Source organism: Physeter macrocephalus, chromosome 2, assembly GCF_002837175.3.
Source record: "Physeter macrocephalus isolate SW-GA chromosome 2, ASM283717v5, whole genome shotgun sequence".
Lineage (NCBI taxonomy): Eukaryota > Metazoa > Chordata > Mammalia > Artiodactyla > Physeteridae > Physeter > Physeter macrocephalus.
The window spans coordinates 77,567,726-77,588,353 of record NC_041215.1 but is presented as its reverse complement, the minus strand read 5'-3'; the positions used below and the strand labels follow the sequence as shown (position 1 = coordinate 77,588,353).

Sequence of the window (20,628 nt, the reverse complement as noted above, 5' to 3'; positions counted from 1 at the left end):
CGGAGCGGCTGGGCCCGTGAGCCATGGCCGCTGAGCCTGCGCGTCCGGAGTCTGTGCTCCGCAACGGGAGAGGCCGCAACGGAGGGAGGCCCGCATACCACAACAAAAAAAAAAAAAAAAAAAAAAAAAAAGACATTTGGGGAAAACTGAATACAAAATTATATATCAGAATTACTGCTAATTTTCTCAGGTATGATCATGGTATTATGGTTACATAGGGGAAGGGTCATTATTCTCAAGAGATGCTTGCTAAAGTCAAGGGTCACAATATCTGCAACTTTCAAATGTTAACAATTGGTCAATCTAAGCAAAGGATGTACAGATGTTAATTTTATTATCCTTTCAACTTTCCTGTAGATTTGAAATCTTTCAACTAAAATGTAGAGGGTGGAGACTTGAACATGATCTCAATTGTGTGTTTTTTTAGTTTCTTCATGATCCTGAACAGTAAAGCATTCCCCATGTCCTTGTAAATTATCTTTTGTTTCAAATGCCTTCTAATCTGACCCTCCTGAAGCACTTGAAGCTGAACTCACACCTGTTCCAAGCAAAGCATGGTTTCCACTGCCCAAAAGGGTACAAGCTGCCCCTCTTCACAGCTGTATCACTAAGAGCATTTTTCTGCTTCAGCACCTCACGTGTTTGTCATTTTCTCATGGATGTGTGCAGCTTTAGGAATCTGTTACTGTCTCTTTGTGACTTAAAGATGAATCATTCTCCCAGTCTCTGGAAGAAAAGATACCATATGACTTCCTCATTGCCCTGTAGCAAGAGGGGGCCACGCCCACAGCCCTCCGCTCAGATCACTAGTAGCTTCCAACAGTGGCTTCCAAAGTTTATAACAGATGCCAAAGTATGTTGGGAACACTACTGGGCTAAAAATTGGGAATCTCCTTGGGAAAGTCATTTCACCTCTCAGGGCTTCTGTTTCTTCATTAGTTTAAAAGAGTGATTGGAATGAATGTTTTTAAAGTCCTCTTCAAGCTCTCACAGTTTATCATTCAAGTCCCTGCTTCCTTGGCCCAGAAGGCAAAGCTAGGGCTAAGTCTCCTCCTTGGGAACAGTCCTCAAATTCTTGGCTGCTGCCATGGTGAAGTAGAACCCTCAGCTCTTCTCCAAAAGGAAACATTTTCATTGCAGCACTATTTACAATAGCCAGGACATCGACACAACCTAAATGTCCATCAACAGAGGAATGGATAAAGAAAGTGTGGTACATATCTACAATGGAATATTATTCAGCCATAAGTAAAGAACAAAATGATGCCATTTGCAGCAACATGGATGGGCCTAGAGACTGTCATACTGAGTGAAGTAAGTCAGACAAAGACAAATATCATATGATATCACTTACATGTGGAATCTAAAAATTGGGTACAAATGAAATTAGCTACAAAACGAAATAGAGTTACAGACATAGAAAACAAACTTATGGTTTCCAGTGGGTAAAAGGGGGGAGGGATAAATTGGGAGATTAGGATTGATACATACACACTACTATATATAAAATAGATAACGAATAAGGACCTACTGTATGGCACAGGGAACTCTACTCAATACTCTGTAATAGCCTATATGGGAAAAGAATCTAAAAAAGAGTGGATATATGTATATGTATATGTATAACTGATCCACTTTGCTGTACACCTGAAACTAACACAACACTGTAAATCAACCATACTCCAATAAAAATTTTAAAAACAAACAAACAAAAACTAACCTACCTCCACACCTGGCCTATACTTACCTTCCTTCTGGAAACAAATGTGTCAGTTGGCAACTTGTAAGCCTCAGAAAGAAATTAATTCCATATGTACTTAGCTTGCTATATAAAGAGAGCATCAAAGGAGGACACTCTGTGTGGAATATGGTTATCGGCTTTCTTTATTCTCTAAAGTTGAACATTATCTGTTAGCTATAGGGCCCCTTGGAAAATTCTGACAGGGCCAAAGGATAGAAGATGATGGAAGATCTGGGCAGAAATTGCAAAGGAAATCAGTAAACTTCCATCCAGGGTGTGACCAGGGCAGATGAAGAAGATGAAAAGTATAAGAGATTGGTAATAAATGGAGAAGAAAAAATTTTAGAAAATATCATACTGGAAACTGGTTCTTTCTCCACATTCAGTTCACCACCCTATGCTTCAATGGTATTTTCTATCCTGTTCATTTAATGATGCGAAACTATTTAAACAGCATCCTTCCCTGGTTAACCATTCAAGCCAAGCAGCGGTCCACAAAACTGTGATAGTCTCCAGAGTGAAGAAGCCACTACCTCCTTATGATTAGCTAATAGAGTTCAGATTGGATACTGTGAAAGCCAGAAGTGGGCCTGCCCTACCTCTCAGGGACACAGGCTAAATCAAGCCCTCCTGTCTTTCACGTGACATAGGCAAGTTTTGTTTTGGTTTGGTTTGGTTTTTTGCCACTCTGCACTGCTTGCAGGATCTTAGTTCCCTGACCAGGGATTGAACCGGCACCCTCTCAGTAGTGAAATCGCAGAGTCCTAACCACTGCACCGTCAAGGAATTCCCACAAGAATGCATTGAAACAAAGTAAGAGAAAAGGCTCTTTACCTTTTAAAGGAAAGAACCCTTTAAAGGAAAGTACTCAGTGAGCTCTGGCCACAACTGAGAGCTGAGGTGGTTTATAGTGACCCGTCTGCATATTTTCTTAGTTAAATTAGATTTGTCATCTGTTGCTTATTCAACAAATTTGCTATAGTCAGTGTATTTGTAGTTAAAAAAAAAAAAGTTTGGGTACTTCAGAGAGCTAATAGGGGCCTGTCAGAGAGCTCTCTCACAGAAGTCAAAGAGAAAGGCCATGTCTCTCGATCCTTATTGTGAGCTGTATTCATGTAAATAATTTGTTTTGTTTTTTCTTTTATCAACATCTCTTCCTTTCAAATGTAAATTCCATAAAGGTATCTGTGTTTTTCACCACTGAATCCCCAACCCGTAGCATATAGTGAAATACAATAAAGAAGATATAAATATAACATTTGTAATAAGGAAAAAATGTGATATGGTTCTCTATTTATTCACATATTTATTTTCAGGAGATTTTTAAGTTTTCTTTATATAGATCCCAGAACACATTTCTCACTAAGCTTATTCCTGGGTATTTTGTGAGTTTTATTTGTTTTTAAAAATGCAATCTCTCCTTCTCTCATTATATTTTATAGCCCACCAATGCTGGCATGTGGGAAAACTTTCGATTTGAGTATGTCTATGCTGCTTGCAGCCAGCGCACTAAACTCTCTTATTAAATCCAATAGCTGGGGGTTCATTTTGCTTGATTCTCTTAGTAGGCTAGGTATAAAATCATATCATCTGCAAACAATAAAATTTTGTCTTTTCCTTTCCAACAATCTAAATCTTGTTTCTGTTTCATCTTTAATTGCACTAGTGACAAACTGGGAAAGACATCAAATAATAATGGTAATGGTGGGTGTTCTAACATCCATTCATGGTTCTAATGAGAAGGCCTCTGGTGTTTCCTCATTCTGATTTTCACAACTGGAGCCCAGCAACCTCCCATGTGCTCACTTCCTTTCACTTTACTCTTATTACAGACAACTTAAAATAATCCTAATATAACAATCTAAGTCTTAATAACACCAGGGTAGTTAGCTCTCAAAGAAGTCTCCTTTCTGCCCCTAAACCACAATGTGAGAGCATCCCTTTGCCTCTGTTAAACACACACACACAGCAGACGTAGCATGTCCAAGCTATGCCACCTCAGGGATTCAGGGGCTGTGGAGGGCGGTGGAGCAACGCTGATGCCTCAAGGGCTCCAGCACATCCACAGCACTCGTGGCTAAGGCAGTTCCTGCAGCTCTGAGAACATCAAGAATTGGCACCCTTGGCATAAACACGCGCATTCCCATGGTGAGTCCTGGCAGCGCCATATGAATTAGCAGCTATTAACTGTGTGTTTGTCCTGATCAGCACAAAACTGAACAGCATATTGAAACAATATAAAATGAATTACTTCTGCTCCTGCCCCAAACAATGACTCTGGTGGACTCTGGCTCTTTTCGTTGGTCCAACCACCCATCTACTCTTGAGCAAATTCTTTTTCTGTCTCCTCTACTTAATTCAAAGCAGGCTGAAACTGGAAACCATTTTGGAGCTCATGGAGAGACTCTGCCCTTCTCTGGTCTCAGACCTTTTCCATCTCCTGCACACATCTCCTCCTTTTCAGAACCAAGCTCTGCCACTAGCTGCCTCCAGGTGATGAAGGCCATGGTCACAAATACAGGGCAATACACCGTCAGGTGCAATGGCACCAGAACCTAAGTGTATGGACCTGATGCACCACCTAGGCAAGGTCTTCTCCAGGGAATCCCATCCTCCCCAGCCCACTGTCCAAGCTTTGCTGCTGTCAGAGCAGCCATAGGGGAAGCTTGGTGTCATCTCCACTGTCCTGGACACTCAAAACTACTTTCAAGACTTCTTTCGGGTTTTCCCAACTATGGCAGCAGGAGAGTCATTATGGGGAAGAGACCTGGGAGATGGACGATAACGGCAGTTATATGTCCCCTTCAGCCAGCCTTTGGCACTGGCTCTACTGCCACCATCACTCTCGAGCTATGTTCAAATAACTTAGAACCTTCCTTCCCCCTTCTTAGCCTCTTGCAGGGCTACAGGCTCCCTGGTCTAGTAGGAGAGGCAAGAGTACATATGTGTGTCCATACTGATGCTCATGGATTGGGGGTAGGGAAGGCGGCCTTTGTCGCCATCCCCAGCTTCTGTCTCTCACCCCTTGATGGAAGTCTGCAGCAAATGTGCTGGCCCAAGCTATATTCCAGAGCCAACCCTAACCCCAACTTTTCTAATGTTTGTCCCCAATGCTATGTTTCATTCATTCATTCATGTTTAGCTTCATTCCAGTCCCCAGGCCCGACCAGTGCCCACTCCTAATGCCCAGCCCAGAAATCCAAGCCCTGGTATTACACTAATAATAAATCATTGTAGCTAACGCTTGTAAGCTAGCACATGCACACACACACACACACATTCAGTCTTTATAGCAATCCTCTGAAGTAGGTACTATTATTATCCCCCTTTTATAGATGACAAAACTGAGGCTCCAGGGGATTAGATGACTTTCCCAAAGTCACATAGCTTATAAACAGCAAAGCTGAGATTTGAACCCAGGATCTGCAATCCTAACCTCTGAGCTCATGTCAACACTGAAAATTTTACTCCCTGTCCCCAATCCAACCTCAGTCCCACCCTCAGGCTCTCCAGATATGATGGCAGTCGGCGCTCCTTAATAATGCAGCTGAGACCCACAGCCTGCCACCCAAAGTCAGGAGGCAGTCTGCCCACCTTGCCCCATCAAGCGCTCTCCTGACACACCCTTTCCCTTCCTACAGACAACAACAGAGCCCAAGTCAGTGAGAGGTCAGCGCTTAACCAGGCCACGGCAGTCAGCTCATGGAAGTCCTAGGGAGCTTCCCAACTGCTGATTAAAATGAGCTTCAGACACCCAGGATGTGGCCATGGCACCTCAGGCCTACCTTCCAGGGCTGTGGAGGATATGTTGCTGCATCAAAAGCATTCCTGTGTCTGGAAACGGCTGTGAAATCTGTGGGTAGCGGAAGAGGGCAGCTGTGGGAAGAACAGAAGGCCTGAGGGTGAGAGAGTTGACAGGAAAGAGGCCTGGGCAGAGGCCTTCACTTCCCCTGCAACAAACAGCAGTGGAACCCACACACTGCCATTCTAGCGGAACCCTGGGCATTGACTTCTCTGAGCTGCGTGCCAGCAACTCTAGGCTGCTGTTCTGCAACTTTCTGGACCAAATTGTGCTCTCCCGCTTTATGTGACTTTCCCAGCAAACACGCCTAGTTTTATTCTCAAATTGATTCAACATCCCTCAGCTCCATCTGCCCCTATTCCCCCATCCCCACACTTCTAGCAATTCTTAAGGCACTCATCACTGTGGATTATTATTAATAATCAGATGTACAATTTGTTCAGAATTTACAGGCTAACTCATTTAGTTCTTACATTCATAAGTCATTTAGTGCTTTGAGATAGGCATTATGCCCATTTTACAGATGGTGAAACTAAATCCTAAACTCAATTGCCTCAGGTCAAGCAACTGACGTAACACTTTAACAGGGTCAGTATAAGACAAATAATTACACATTCCTTTCATTGAGATCAAGATAATGCCTTTTACTGAGATCAAGATAACTTTGCTTTAGCAAATGCTAAGCAGGCAAAACAAAAATGACCCACTGGCTTCTCTGGCCTTTGAGTCACCAGTTTAAGATCCTTGAGTTACCTAACTCAAATCAGCCTGCCTATGCGGAACCATGCTCTTAACACCTAGGCTATCCCACTGCTCTATTATTCCCTTTGTTACTAGTCAGTCCACCAGTCCTAAAAAGAGTTGTATGAGAAAGGAAGCAAAGAACCAGTGTTGAAGAATCCCCAGTGCAGCTTACAGGGGAATTCCCGCCCACCTATACTGCAATACAAATAACTAAGATACAAGACAGAACCTTGTAATCCTAAATTTGTGCACAGTGCAGGGAAAGCACTCTAACTAATTCTTTAAATCCCAATATAGACCATTTCCAAAGAGAAGCAAAACTTGCTTTAAAAATAAGGGGGAAAAAAAGCAAAAGATGCCATCAGAGTCATTTTGTGTCTATTTCATTATCTTGTTAAGACGATGCTTTCCAGCCACAACCAATGGACAGGTCGAGAGGGTAGGGGAAATACAACAGCTAAGAACAAGTATGAAACATGATCTAGGGAAGTGGGTTCTAACCTGGGACCATGGAATCTTTAGTGGCCTTCAGGGGCTCCCGGTACATCTTGGAAGCTCCTTCAAAAATTTGTGTGTATGTGCGTTTTTCTAGAAAGAGGGTTCATGGCTATCGTCAAGAGGCCCACTATTGGGGGAAAGAAAACAAACCACTAAGAACCACTAACTTATAGTAAAAATAAATCTCTTCTATAACCCAGCAGTATTTTCTAAAACCCAACTGCCCCTCCCTCCTGAAAATAGTGACCTCTCCCCCAGTGGCACCTTAGAGGAGCTGGGGGGTGCCAGGAACTCACTGACACCAGGATAGGCAGCCCATCTTACAAGCCCCTCCTATCATTCCTGTGCCCCTGCCTAGTCTCTTCCACAATGGAAGGCCAAGTATGATCCCACAGCACCCTAATTAAGCCAAACTGGGAACATTCAAAAGAGCTAAAAGGGATATAGCATGGAGAATAAACACCCAGTCCCCAAGAGAACACAGCTCAAGTAGCCTGCAGAATCACTCAGGGAAGCCTGGAAGGCTGGAATCAGTCAGGGAAGCAGATGAGGTTTCTGAAGGTTAGGGAGGAAGAGCATATTACATGGGCTGGGCTTGCAGGTGTAACAAGCAGAGATCAGAGGCAGAAACAGATTAAAGCAACAGAGATGCTAGGAAGGAACAGATGGTCTGGTCCAGGGCCAGGGCGGAAATGAAAGGCAAGATGAAGGCCATATCATTAAGCATCACTGAGAGATGAGGCTTGAACTTTTGTATGGAAGATGTCAGAGACTGGGCAGATTTCAATGGGGAAAGAGAGTACGTGACTATGCTCTACAGAGGAAATGACTGAGAAGTGTGGTTTAAATGAATAGAAAACAGAAGAAAGATGTGACTGCAGAGAAGAGAAATTGGCCAGCACATGGAGTGTCAGGTATTAGTTTTGAAGGGACATGGTAGATGAATGGACAAGTCAGCAAGGGGCATATAAGACAAGATGCAGGTATGAATAAATGGGGTGACTTAGGTCAAAGGAAATGAAGGGATCCTCCCCTCCATTTCCCCACCACAGACCTCCGCGGGCTACAGGCCTCCCACCATATGCCTATAGCCTGCCTGCACAGAGGTCTGCCCTTGGCTCTAGTAACTATTAACACAGAATTATTGTTAAGTACCTGTGATGGTTTCAACGTCCATCTCTGCCCATACCTCAGTGGAGCAACCTTTTTCCCAACTGAGTAGCAAGGATTAAAGAAAAATAAAAATTATAGCACCAGAAAGTCAGAAAATGACCAATAGTCTCCTACTCAGTTCTAGAACAAGTCCCATACGCTGAACCTGAATGATGTGCATTCTTTTCCTTGACTTGTCGTTATTGAAGGAAATGGTGAAATTCTCAACATCCTAATAACCATCAGTAAATGACTGGTTAAACAGATTAGGGTTTATCTGTACTCTGGAATACTATGCAGCTACTTTAAAGAATGAACTGCATCCAGATGTACTAACATAGAAAAATGTCCGAGATTCCTTGCTGGGCGAAAAAAAAAACAAGCTGGAGATCATATATATAATGTGATCCCACTCAGTCAAAGAAAAAAAAATTATACAAATAAATATATATTGTATAATTGTGCTTGATATTCATCCATTCATTCAGGAAATATTTATTGAGCATCTTCTGTGTATCAGGCACTACACAAAAATCTCTGCCCATACAGAACTTACATTCCAGTGGGGAAGATGCATAATAAACAAGAGAAATAAACAAAAGGCATATGTACCATGTACAAAGTGCTAAGGATACAAAGAAATCAGAGAAGGGGGACAGAAGTGTGGGGTGGTTGTGATTTTTGACACCACTATCTAGTCTAGACCTCTAGGAGGTATATTTGAGTAAAGAATGGAGGGAAGTGAGAGAGGAAGTCAGGCTGCTGTCCTTAGGAAGAGCCAGGGAAATAGTAGAAGCAAAGGCTCTGAGGCAGGAGCCTGCCTGGAGGGTTACAGCCGGTGGGGGAGAAGGGACAGAGCAAGCAGGGGTAACAGGGCCTTGTAGACATTGTTAGAACACTGCTTTTACCCTAAGTGAGATGGATACACCTGCAAAGAAAAGCATCTTAGAAAAAATGTTAATTAGCAGTTAACTGAGAAATGGGATTAGGAATAGGTGTGGAAAAATCTTTTTACTTTTCACATTATATACTTTTATACAGGTTTTAAATTTTTATTGAGTTTCTATACCTTTTATTATTAATTTTTAAACTAGTTCAAACTCAAGATTTCTATTTTTTAGTGGTAAAAATCAGCATTCCAATAAATACATAAATTCAATTAATTTGCTGCTTTTGTAGTGGTCTGTGTTTTCTTAGATTCTGTATTTGTCTATTTGTCATCCATTCATCACAGAGCCAATTATGTTAACTATATTTTCTTATTTTCTGTATTCTTGATACTCTGGGGCCCTTAGAGACCCAGAGAGACTGCCCCTCCCAGAGTCTGCTAATTCCTAAAGGTAATAACAACTTGCCAAAGAACACACCTTTCATATGCAAACCAATCAATCTCCCAGTCTATACTCCCAACTATCTTTTTATCTAACTCTCACACAACCGAGCCAATGTTTCCCCCACCCTAAATCAAACCCAGAGCCAGGTACCGGGCAACTAGAGACAGCCCCTATGTCCCAAGGCCCAATGCAGTTATTCAAGCCAGCCAATTCTAAATTGTTCATTCTGCCCTACCTTGCCTTTCCCCAGTAAAGGCTCTGGTCCAATGTTTCCTGCCCCCCGCCCCTTCTGCCTCCTGACCATCCTTTCCCCTGGGGCCTTGTGTGATGTGGTGTAAAATCTTCATTCAACAGCACTGACGAATGGATAAACAAAAAGGTCCTATTGTATATAGCACAGGGAACTATATTCAGTATCCTGTGATAAACCAAAATGGAAAAGAAATGAAAACGAATGTGTATGTTGGAATATATATATATACACATATATATGTATATTATATGTATAACTGAGTCACTTTGCTGTACAGCAGTAATTAACACAACATTGTAATTCAACTATATGTCAATAAAAATTTAAAAAACAGCATTGACATCTCCAAAGCCGTCACTCAATCAAACCTCTATAAATTAAATCCTGGGAATAATTTTAGAATAGGTAGCTATGTGTCTTTAAAAATTCCAAGGATTTCCAGGTAGAGAGGAAGAGGAATCATTTTGTTTTGTTTTTCATTTTAACTGTTGAATTAACTTTCCCCAGCTCATTCAGACTTCAGCCTATGTCCTGGAGAAGCAGGAAAAGACCACCAAAAACCATGAAGTGACAAAACCACAAATGTGACTTAGCTGAGCAAACTGTGCCCTAGTTAAAAACAAAAACACAAAATCAAATCTTCCTCCTGGGACTCTCAACAATTGCTATAGGTAAGGAGGCCTTAGAAGGAGAAAGTTAAAGGGTGCAGGTGGTATTGAATGTGAGGAAGTCTGTAGGGGAAGCCAGGATGGGGGGTTTCTGCTAGACCCGAAGTGGGTGGATCACAGAAGAGCACCTGCTTCAGCCCTCAAACTATTCTGGAACAGAGATTGAGATGCCTAATTAAAGGTGTCAGAGTGGAGTTTTTATATAAAAGAAAGATTTGAAGCAGAAGTCATTAGAAACCTAAGAGAATATAAAAGTTGAACCAAATGTAAGTCAGAGAAGGCGTGTGAATGGGTGTTTAGAAGTGTTTGTTGACTGTGGCCAGCCTTTGAAAGAGAGCCATAAAATGCAAATTATAGGTTTGCATTAGGGCAGGGGCCTGCAAACTTCTGGAAATGGCCAGATAATAAATATTTGCAAGCTCTACTGTATTTGTCCTATCATCCCAACTCTGCCATTATAGCACAAAGCAGCCATAGACTACATAAATGAATGAGCATGACTGTGTCCAATGAAACTTTACCGATGGGCACTGAAATTTGGATTTTACATAATTTTCACATGTCACAAGATAGTATTCATCTTTTGATTTTTTTTCAACCATTTGAAAGTGTAAAAACCATTCTTAGTTTCCAGGCTGGAGTTTACTGACACTTTTCCTTAGGGAATGAAGTTTAGAAGGCTGTAAAGATCTTAGGAGAAAAAAAATGCTGGGCTTTTTTTCTTTTTCTGAGGATACCTCTTGGTGTGGGAAATCTTGCAAAACTCCTTAACAAGGAACTCCTACACCCTGTTACTCTTCCATTCTGAGTCTGTCTCAGCGTATTCAATTCTCGCTCTCCCTCTGACTCACCAAATAGGGTCCTAATCCCCTTTTCTCATGTTGCTGTGGGTTCCTCTGTGTATTAGGCCAATGTTACATCCCTGAGCTAAAAGAAACATCAGGATGGACTTACTTGTGAGCCATAGTAGCATTTACTGGATTTGGGACCTTAAAATAACCAACCCCTATATTTTATAGCTAAAGCAACAGAGGCTCAGTGAGGGTAAATTGCTTGCCCAAGGTCACCCAGCTCTCTGGAAACAGGCCTGGGACTAGAACCCACGTTTCCAGCTTCTTCCACATTTGTACATTTCTGCTCCACTACTTCATTTGCATTCTCAGGAAAAAATTATGGAGCTTGCTATAGAATTGAGGGGTGGGTAGTGTGTGGAGAGATTGCAAACACTTTGTTAAAAGAACATAGAACATAATTAAAATGCCATTACCACATCTATAGAATTTTTTGTATTGCCAGTCCCAAACTTGGGGCAAGGAGAAAGAAATCGTGGAGATCTGGGAGAGAGGGGGAGCTGAGAAGTATTTGCAAGGGATGCTCAAATACACACCTTCCCTAAGCATTGTCTACATACTACTAATGATAACAATGTCTTCCACACATCAATATTCTACAGCAATTCTCAGAGTGTGGTCCAGGAACCCACGGGGGTCCCCAGACACTTTCAGAGGCTCCATGAGGTCAAAATTGTTTTCATAATAAAACTAACACTTTATTTGCCCTTTTCACTGTCAATCTCTCAAAATTATACAGCAAAATTTCCAGAGGCAACTCCGTGTGTAATATTGTTAACAGACTGAATGCCAAAGTAGATATAAGAATGCAACTGGCTTCTATCAAGCAAGACATTAAAGAGATTTATGAAGATGTAAAACAATATCACTCCTCTTGCTAATTTTTTTTGTTTTAGAAAGCACTGTCATTTTTCTCACAAATGTATTATTTGTTAACATCTAACAGATTTATTATTTTTAAAAATGAATTAACAAATAAATATTTTAATTGTTCAGTTTTAATTTCTAATAAAACAGATATCAATAAACAAACAAGAGACTTTTATTATGGCTCCTCAATAGTAAAGGATTCCTGACCACAAAGTTTGAGAACTCACTGATTTACAATTTTTCAACTGTTTTTGCCTATGCATGAAAAAAACAAATTAATTTGAAAGTGTTACTGAATTTTTAGTAGGCTTTTATCAATATGCATTTTCTTAAAAGATACTAAAATTTACAACTACTATTATATGGTTTAAAACGGCCTTTATCACCACAGAAATAAAATTTGCATCTCCACAGGAATAAAATTATAAATATATAAGATAGAAAAACTCTACTGGACAAACGACGCAGTTTAATCAACAACTCAATGGCAAGAAAAGAAAAAGAGCAAAGAAAATAGGAAATAAGAGACTTAGAAGACCTAGAAACCAAATGCAATGTGTCTACCTCATAAGACCCTGATTCTAACAAACCAACCATAACAAAGCACTCATGAGACAACTGGGGAAATTTGGATCCTGAGAAGATATTTGATGATATTAAAGAATTGTTACTTTTATTTAAGTGTAATAATGGTATTGTGGTTGTGTTTTTTAAAACAATCCTTACCTTTTAGGGATACAGGCTAAAGTATTTATGGATAAAATCATTTAATATGTTGGACTTCCTTCCAAATAATCCAGTGGGAAGGGGAGTAAGAGAGATGTAAGCAAGATTGGCCATAAAATGATAATTATCAGAGCTTGGAGGTGGATACATGAGATACCATTCTTTATACGTTTGTGTATGTTTAGAAAAGTCCACAATAAAAAGAAAACATTTAATAGGTTGTCATGCTAAAAAAAAAAAGTGATAAACCACTTCCCTAACTCATTCTTTTTTTTTTTTTTTTTTTTTTTGTGGTATGCAGGCCTCTCACTGTTGTGGCCTCTCCCATTGCGGAGCACAGGCTCCAGACGCGCAGGCCCAGCGGCCATGGCTCACGGGCCTAGCCACTCCATGGCATGTGGGGATCTTCCCGGACCAGGGCACGAACCCATGTCCCCTGCATCGGCAGGCGGACTCTCAACCACTGTGCCACCAGGGAAGCCCCCTAACTTATTCTTGATTTAGCCATTTGCAAATCAACAAGCCATATAATTTTCGGCAGGGAACTTAAACAAGGCCCTCCCTCGTAACCAGAACATCAGATGGTAAGAGAATACACTTAGAGCAAAAAGCATATCACAGGAGGGATTACAATTCTGCAGAAAGCAGCTATTAAAAAAAAAAAAAAAGCTGCCCTCAAAGGGGACTCTTGCTTTGGGTGGAACACAGGACCTGTGAAAAGAACCCTTAGATCTATCTTGTCCTACCTACTCCAAGACGCCCACCTGGGTAGCTACCAGTGTCTTACCAATCTACAAGTATACTAGTCTCCCTTGGAGGGCCACCATGTTATCAGGGGTATCCAGAAATGCCTGGAACGGGAATGATCATGAAAGTGGACCACTTTACTTGAATCTGAGCTCACCTATACTGATCTCATAGACTGTTTGTTTTGTTTTTGTTTTTTTTCCATAGACCGTTTTTAATGACAAAATTTAACAGATGCATATTGAAGAATGACTTATTTTACCATTTATTTTTCTATACTGACCACATTTTTAAAAAAACTATATTGCACAAATGCCCACCACAACAACTTTGAAAAGTAGTTTGGAATTATTTACTAAAGTATAAGATACACATATCCTATGATCCCTCTATTCCATTCCTTGGTATGTATCCAACAAAAATGCATATATATTTGTACCAGGAGACAAGCACAAGAAATTCTTAACCACAATGAAGTCAACCCTATGTCCATCAATAATAGAATGGATAAATTATTATATACATAATCATAATGGAATATGATACAGCAGTAAACATGAGCAAACAACAGCTACACCTACAACAGGGATGAATCTTATAAAGTTGAGCAAAAAAGACATATACCAAAGAAAACTTTCTGTAGTGTTAAAGAAAAAATAATAATTTCATCTTTTGGTAAAGACTGAGTACTGAGTAGAAAAAAAGTACTGCCAAACTGAGGAACTTAATCCAGCACAGAGTCTAGGCTCTGAAAGATTAAACTGGGGGGACAAGAAATGGGGCAGGTCATGTAAAGCCAAAAAGACCAAGACTTTTCTTGGACTGATATTAGGAAAACAAAGCCTCATAGTGAGGTTGAATAGCTACGGGAATCGTGTTACCCAGCCAGGTTCACACGGATATGGGCAGGCTAGGTAGCCAAGTTGGTGTTTCTTGGTATTAGTCCATCTAGGTATAGAGTTCAAAAATAGGCAAAACAGGGCTTCCCTGGTGGCACAGTGGTTGAGAGTCCGCCTGCCAATGCAGGGGACGCAGGTTCGTGCCCCGGTCCGGGAAGATCCCACATGCCACGGAGCGGCTAGGCCCGTGAACCATGGCTGCTGAGCCTGCGTGTCCGGAGCCTGTGCTCTGCAACAGGAGAGGCCACAACAGTGAGAGGCCTGCGTACCGCAACAACAGGAGAGGCCAAAACAGGGGGGGGCCTGCGTACCGCAAAAAAAAAAAAAAAAAAAAAAAAGGCAAAACTTTAAAAAGCAAGGAAGTGGTTACCATAAAAGTCAGGATAATGGTTACCTGGGGTGTAGGGGAAGGTTGAGAAAGAGGTGATCTGGATGGGACACATGAGAAGCAGTTCTGGGGATAACAGCAATGTTCTATTTTTTGATCTGGGTGGTGCTTTTGTGTTTTTTTCTAATTATATTTACTTTGTAATTATTCATCATACTTTGTGTTTTATGCACCTTTTCTCTGTGTGTTATCTTTCACAATTAATAAAGGTTTAGAATAAACAAATCAGCCTCATTCTATATTACTATAGTAGTCCCTCTGAAATTGTTAAACTTTTAATAAGTGTATTAATACACTTTGACTTTTGGATGAAGGTATCAGTAGAAAATGGAAGCCATCTATTTTCTGACTTGGCAAATTCTCATATGTTAAGTTCTCATGCCTGTTGACTTAAATACAGATGAGCTGTAGAATAAAGTTAACAAACTATTCCAAAATATGACATTTAGGTTCTAAAGAATCCCAAGAGCATTCTAAGAATGACTTGGAAAAGTACTGTATTGTAACTTATACCATAACTTAATTTGAACCTTCTCCATTTTACTAGGCCTTATACCAACTGAGTTAACATTTCCAGGCCATGAAAAGTAATTTGAAAGAATTCCCACATTCTCAGAACACTAGAAAACCAGTGCTCTGGAGATCACACTCTACAAGTTGGCTCAAGCAAATTTCAATATGCAAATACATGCTTTTAAATTAAGCTTCATTAAAATGCACTTACCGGTTTAAGTGGAGGCTGATTTTGTAACCACATTTGGAATTTAGATTCTTACTACTTTAAAACAAATGCTATGTAAACATGAAAATTAGATAATCAAATGATTCTTTGCCCTCCTTCTACAACACTTTTCACTTGAAACAACTGATGTACTTTAAAACACAAATCTTCAAAATACCCCAGTGAAGAAATTGAGTCCCTAGCTTTGGAAATACACTTTAACCAAGTCAAAAGCAGACTGCCCTGATGTCATGAAGACCACTGAAACAGGGAAATCTTAGAAAGGTCATCTGTAGCTCATCCCAGAAGCCCTTTCCAGGCCCAAACAGGCCCTTTGCATTCTCCTGTCCTTGCCTGCCAACTGCAGGAGACTGACCTGCATTCCCAGAGCTGGCCTCCATTCCTCTGAGCCTTTGGGTTCTCTCTCCCCAAGTTTGGCTGCAAAAGGACCCATGATCTCCTTCACACTCCCTTCATTACTTTGCTTTTTTGAGGAAAGGGAAGAGTATGATAAAAAGACAGAACACAGAGACCTATAGCACTCATCCACCATGTAATGCAGCCCACACCCCTCCAAAACCTGAGGGGGAAGTGTCATTAGACCCTCATTTTACAGAGAAGAAAATCAAAGCCCAAAGAACTTGTGGAATCTGAGGTCACACAGCTAACAGAGTAGAGCCCCACCAAACCACTGCTTAGGGCAACTGACTTCCCTGCCTCTAGGCAGACTTGGTATCTTAGACCCCACTCCACTCAGTGGTTCAGAGTTAGGGCTTAAGGTCAGATAATCCTCATTGGCATCCCAGGTCCATCACTTCCAAGGCGTGTGATCTCAGATGGATTACTTAGCCTCTCTGGCTTCAGTTATCCAAGTGAAAGCTCAATGAATGGTGGCCATTATTATCATTTCTTTCACACATGCTAAGCTCTAGTGTAAACCTCTGTTCTCAGACTTTCCTTTCACTAAAGGTCACCTGAGGGAACTTGTTAAAAGCAGATTTCTCGGGCTTCCCTGGTGGCGCAGCGGTTGCGCGTCCGCCTGTCGATGCAGGGGAACCGGGTTCGCGCCCCGGTCTGGGAGGATCCCACATGCCGCGGAGCGGCTGGGCCCGTGAGCCATGGCCGCTGAGCCTGCGCGTCCGGAGCCTGTCCTCCGCAACGGGAGAGGCCACAGCAGAGGGAGGCCCGCATACCACAAAAAAAAAAAAAAAAAAAGCAGATTTCTCCTGCTCTTCCCTGGGAACCTCTGAGCCAGATCTAGGAAGCACCATTTTAATTTTTTAACAAGAGTCCTAGAGATTCTAATACAGAGAGCCAAGTTTGGGCAAATACCAATCAAATACTTCTACCTTTTCTTTTTACTCCTTTGAAATAAAAGAGCTCACCAGATCTATACATACATTTGTTTCCCTCAGGAAAGCTCTGGTTCTAAGAACTTGAGGTCTTTCTTCTGAAACAGATCCCATTACATATCTGTCTTCTAGCTTGTGGCTTTCAAACATTTTTTACCATAACCACAATAACAAATACATTTTACATAGCAACTAAGAACACATATGTGTTTATATATACATATATAAATAATTTTTTCACAAAATAAGGTGCTCACTATGCACATTGCTATTTTGATTCTTTTTTTATAATTTAACGATAGGCACAACTTTCTAACTTTATTTCACAACCAATAATGAGTTGCAATCAATAAAGACCAACACTAAAATGACCCAGATGTTGGAATTAGCATGCAAGGAATTTAAAGGAACTATTATAAATATGTTCAAAGATATAAAAGAAAATGTGCACATAATGAATGAACAAACAGAGAACCTAAGCAAAAAATAAAAACTATAAAAAAGAACCAAATGGAAATCCTAGAATTGAAAAAATATGTATATGAAATTAAAACTGCACTTACTGGACAGATTGAGATGGTAGAAGAAAGTCAGAACTAGAAATTATTCAGTTTGAAAAACACAAAGGAAAAAAAATGGAAGAGTCCCAGAGACCTATAGGACAATATCAAGCAATCTAACATACATACAGCTTGAACCCCAAAATTATCAAGAAGAGAGAAGAAGCCCTCCAAAATGTCAAGAAATAGTGGCCAAACAGTCTCCTAACTTGGTGAAAGATATAAATTTAAAAATTCAAGAAGCCCAGCTAAACCCAAGCAGAAGAAATGAAAAAAACACCTATGTATATCACAGTTAAACTGCTGAAAATCAAAGATAAAGAGAAGAATATTTAAAGCAGCCAGAGAAAAACAGCTCATTACTACAATGATACCTTTACTATCCAACTTCTCATCTGAAACAATGAAGGCCATAAGACAGTGATGCAACATCTTTAAAGCATTTAAAGAATAAAAAACTTTCAACTCGAAATTCTACCTCCAGTGAAAATATCCTTCAACAATGAAAGCAGGGACTTCCCTGGTGGCACAGTGGTTAAGAATCTGCCTGCCAATGCAGGGGATACGGGTTTGAGCCCTCGTTCAGGAAGATCCCACAAGCCACGGAGCAACTAAGCCCGTGCACCACAACTACTGAGCCTGCATTCTAGAGCCAGCAAGCCACAACTACTAAGCCAGCATGCCACAACTACTGAAGCCCACGCGCCTAGAGCCCATGCTCCACAACAAGAGAAGCCACTGCAATAAGAAACCCGCGCACTGCAATGAAGAGTAGCCCCCCCTCACCACAACTGGAAAAGGCCTGCATGCAGCAACAAACACCCAATGCAGCCAAAAATTAATTAATTAATTTTAAAAAAACAATGAAAGCAAAATAAAGATGTTTTCAGATAAATGACAACTAACAGAGTTCATCACCAACAAAAGTACACTATAAGAAATGCTAAAGGAAGAAATTCAGGCTGAAAAGAAATGATACCAGACGGAAATTCAGATCTTCAGGGAGAAATAAAGATGACCAGAAGTAGTAAAAATGTAGATAAATATAAAAGACAATCTTTCTTCTCTTAATATATTTAAACACATATGACCATATAAAGCAAATTATAATATTGTGGTATTTTTAGCATACTTATATTAATACATATGACAACCGTAGCATAAACTGGAGTCAACAAACTTTTTCTGTAAGGGGCCAGATGGGAAATATTTTAGACTCTGTAAGCTATTGATATATGGTCTCTGTTGCAACTACTCAACTCTGCCATCATAACATAAAAGCATCCACAGACAATACAAAAATAAATGGGTATAGTTGTGCTGCAATAAAACAAAAGCAGGTATGGGGCAAGATTTGGCCCAAATGTCACGGTTTGTCGACCTCTGGCATAAAGAATTGGGGGTAAGTGAAACTGTATGGTTGCAAAATTTTTATATTTTGCATTAAATGGAACCAAAACTCTAAGTAGACTCTAATAAAACTTTAAGGATGTATACTGTAATCACTAGAGCAACCATTCAAAACAAAAATGCAAAGAAGAATAACTAAAAAATATAGAAAATAAAATGGAATTCTAAAAAAACCTTAATGACTTAAGAGAAAACAGTGAGGAAGGAACAAAGAAACAAATAAACAAAAAAAAAAAAAAACTCAGTAGAACCAATAGAAAACAAATAGTAAAATAGTAGACCCAAATCCAAATCTACCAATGATTTACAGTAAATGTAAATGGACCAAACGTTCCAATTAAAAAGCAGAGATTATCAGACTCAGTAGAAAAGCAAGACCCAACTACATGCTTTCAAGAGACACACTTGTGCCAATTATCAATATTTTGCCTCTCAGCCCCAAATTCATCTTTCTTTTCAGGCTCTGTAAAAATGGAGTTAGGAATCTAAATATTTTCCCTTTGCCACCTGCCACAATATTAAGCTTTGTCAGTGGTGACCACTGGAGATACATTGCAGGAAGAAAAGATTTTCTTTGCTGGCTTCAGAGTGCTCTCTCACCAGACACCTACAACACTGTCAGTTTCTCTAGTGCCCAACTCCTAAATGCACAATGGTCAGCAGCACCCAGCATCCAGCAGATTCTCCAGAACCCCTTGGGCAGTCTCATAGCAGAAACCACCTCTGTGTGAACAACTTTCCTCAGCATCCTAGAGGGCAAGTTTCTGGCAAGTTCCAGAGGGTGGATTTCCAGCAAGATTTGTTGATGTGGCACCACATTGACTTCTCTGCCATACTGCGAGCTATGGCCCAACCCTCTTCAACAAGGTGGAGCTTTGCATCAGCTTTGGCAAGAGGGAGGTGGAGGGAGAGACCCTTCCTTGGGCACCCTATCTCAGCCTTAGAAATAGGGGTACTTATTTCTGCTCTTCTAAGATATAAATACTGCTCTTCTAAGATATAAATACTTATATCTGCTCTTCTTACATTCTTGAGATTTTTTTTTTGCTTTTTACTAATCAATCCCTCATTATTCCAATTCCCTCTTTTATTTAATAATTCTTTATATTAAACTTTTCTGGTTCACATTACTGTAGTTTCTGTCCCCCAGCTGGACTCTCACTAATATGACACTTTAAACACAGAGATATATAGGTTAAAAAAAAGATGTTTAAAAAATAAACCTGCAAACAGTAAGCATAAAAAATCTGGATTAGCTATATAATTATTATATAAAGTAGTCTTCAAGATGGAGTATTACCAGAGAAATAGTGAGGCATTTCACAATTATAAGAGATCTAATTAATTAGGAAGACATAAATATGTATGTGCCTAATAACAAAGTTCAAGATACATAAAGAAAAAGTTGGCAGAATTAAAGGGAAAATCTAACACAATCATTATTGAATACCTTAATACCTTTCTCTCAGCAATTGATAGAAGGCAACAAACAAAAACAGTAAAAACAGAAATTCTCAACAATACTATCAACCACCTTGACTTAATTGACATTTTAGAACATTATATCCAACAACTACAGAATATAGGTTCTTTTCAAACACACTTATTACAGTCACTGAATCAGGCTGTATATGGGCCAAAAAACAAGTCTCATTATATTTCAAAAGATTAGAATCCTTCAGAGTATGTTCTCTGACCAAAACAAAATTAAAGTAGAAATACATGTGAATATATTTCAACTTTTTATGAAATACTCAAGGCTTACTATTCTAAATATTAATAATTTACCAGGTCCTAAATGTAAGGCCAGACACTGTAAAACTCTTAGAGGAAAACATAGGCAGAACACTCTATGAAATAAATCACAGCAAGATCCTCTTTGACCCACCTCCTAGAGAAATGGAAATAAAAA

The 20,628-nt window shown here is 40.1% G+C and overlaps 1 long non-coding RNA gene across 2 annotated transcripts in view; it reads right to left on the bottom strand.

The window, feature by feature from the left end:
* LOC129392563 (uncharacterized) overlaps positions 1 to 20,628 on the bottom strand; it is a 149,632-nt gene that overhangs the window by 124,078 nt on the left and 4,926 nt on the right. For both annotated transcript variants that reach the window (XR_008618685.1, XR_008618686.1), the window contains exon 2: positions 5,527 to 5,617. This is a non-coding gene — a long non-coding RNA (uncharacterized lncRNA). The remainder of the gene's footprint in view (positions 1 to 5,526; positions 5,618 to 20,628) is intronic.